General features: G+C 42.5%; 1 pseudogene; it reads left to right on the top strand.

The window, feature by feature from the left end:
* The window catches only part of LOC108491537, a 752-nt pseudogene extending 254 nt beyond the window's left edge, over positions 1–498 (top strand).
* Positions 499–2486: the final 1988 nt, after the last annotated feature.

Below are 2486 nucleotides of genomic sequence, written 5' to 3'. Positions count from 1 at the left end.
ACACAATGTGCATAGTGACAATACTTTTATAAAGATTGTAAATGTCAAATTCCAATGCTTGTGTTATAAAATCTCTCTCCATTTGTATATATGTATATATTTATATATGAGTTTGTGTGTATATGTGTGTGTATGTGTGTATATGATCATTGTTTCTTCCTAATTACAGGTGCCTGTGTGGACAACATTATGACCCAGTCTCCTCGCTCTCTGGCAGTACCAGCAGGACAGAGGGTCACCATTAACTGCAAATCCAGCCAGAGTATTTCAGTTGGTTCTAACCACTACTTGGCCTGGTACCAGCCGTAACCAGGAGAGGCTCCCAAACTGCTGATCTACTTGGCATATACACGGGAATCTGGTGTCCCTGATCGCTTCATAGGCAGTGGGTCTGGGACAGATTTCACTCTGATCATCAGCAGTGTCCAGCCTGAAGATATGGCAGATTATTACTGTCAGCATTATCGTGGGTTTCCTCCCACAGTGCTTCCCACTTGAACAAAAACCCCCACTCAGGGTCTCACCAGCTGCTTCCACCCCACACAGTCCTTGACCTGCACACTTCCTCCATTTGCCTGAGATACTGTGCCTGATTTATGAATCAAAAAGCTTACAGAGCTCACTAGAATATTAATTGGCTCAGTGTGTGTTTGTAAATAATTTCCCAAGCTCTTCATTTGTAGTTTTGTTTGTTTGGCTTTTCCTTGGAGAATCTCTACCTTCAGTGAATTCTAATTTCAAGCCTTGAGTTGTTTTACTTCACTCATTCAACAGTGTGTGTGTGTTTCACGGTTTTCATTCACCTTTTATACCTGTCTTCTTTCAGTTCCCTGAACATATTTATGGTTGCCTAGGCCCAATTGATGTGATGGGTATCTGTTGGGTTGGTTAAACAAAGAAGCTTTGAGTTCTGGAGCCAAGTGACTGGGATTGGTCTCAAAGCAGGTGACTGATGGAGCCCAGGCATCTGGAGTTGTGTCCTTGGTTGTTTCTTGGCATGGATATCTGATCTCATCTTGGTTAAGTGGGTGTTTTTATATGTCTGCTGCTGTTACTCCAATTTGTCAGGTTTTATATCTCTTTTTTGTTTGGTCTTTTTGAGACAGGGTTTCTCTCTAGTCCCACCTAACCTAGAACTTGCTATGTTGACTAGGCTGGCCTCAAACTCACAGAGATATGCCTTCCTGTGCCTCTGATTGGGAGTATTAAAGGTATGTGGCACCAATGCTGTTTGGTTTTATGTCTTCTGAGTGTTCAGTTTTGAGGCTGCTTTGTTGATGTTCTAATATTTGTAGAAGTGGTCTCTGTTCAGCTAGGGATAGGTCCAAATTTTGAGCCTGAGTTTCTGTTAGAATCTATGTGTTCCTGGAACAGCAGGTTAGAACGAGTAACTTCTATGTATTTTCATTGTGTTCTAGGCATTTGGATTTCTTTTGTTGCTTGAGTGTGATGTGAAACTCAGGCCTGCTTTCATTGTGTTGAAGTTTAATTCTGTTAATATTGCTGATATAGCTTGGTTGCTTTCTGATCTGGTCTAAATACTTTATTGGTCTGGGCTTCAGGTTCTGTCTTTTGATTTTTTTTTTTTATTAGAGGGATTGGATGGATCCAGGCAGGCTAGTCAGGAACTCTCCAGGAAGGTGAAGGAGCCTAGGCCCAGCCGCTGTGATGGGTATATGCTGGGCTGATTCTAACTAGCTAAGCAAAAAAGCTGTGTGTTCTGAAGCCAAGTAACTGGGACCGATATCAAAGCAGGTGAATTGTGACCTATCAGGACTGGGTATAGCTATGTCTCCTAGCTAGTCAGGCATCATCTAGTAGCCTCAGCACGACAGGGCCAAAACCCAAGGATTGCTGATGGGAACAAAATGTGCTCATTATTACTAACTAATGCAGAAGGCTTGAACTCTGGACTAGTGGGAGTGGCTGGAGAACACCCTAAATTAGGGAGATGAGAGCTTGGGGTGAATTGTGTAGCTCACCCAGGCTAGTTAGGTATTGTCCAGTAACCTCAGCAAGAGGGGGTCAAGGCCCCCGAAGAGCCTATGGGAATCACGTACCCTATTTCTGCTGAGGCAGAGAAGAAAGACATAGAGAAAGAAGTCTAGAAGATTGCTTTACTGCCTCTACTAAGACCTTACTTTGTCCATTAAAGCCTTGTGCATCTCAGAGATAATCTCAGCCACTTTAGGCACCAGTAGGAATCTCTCAGGCAGCATGTTCTTACAATTCTGCTTTTCTGGGTGGTTTGTTTATATGAAGGATATCTCAACAGTGTTGATAATAATAAACTGCGGCATCTTCAGACTCCAGACTTCTGATGGTGAGATAACACTCTTCTCCATTTCTGTTTCCACTGAACCTTGATGAAACTATATCTGTTAAGTGGGATGGCTTATAGATCAAGAGCTTTAGTTTTTTGCTGATACCAGGCTTTTTAACTAAGAATTCCCATACTAGCCTTTCAAATCATGACGACTCTGTCT

This window comes from Nannospalax galili, unplaced genomic scaffold (genome assembly GCF_000622305.1).
Source record: "Nannospalax galili isolate Female #2095 unplaced genomic scaffold, S.galili_v1.0 scaffold3804, whole genome shotgun sequence".
Classification (NCBI taxonomy): Eukaryota; Metazoa; Chordata; class Mammalia; order Rodentia; family Spalacidae; genus Nannospalax; species Nannospalax galili.
Note: the sequence above shows the minus strand (reverse complement) of the source record. Positions and strands in the feature narration are given on the sequence as shown.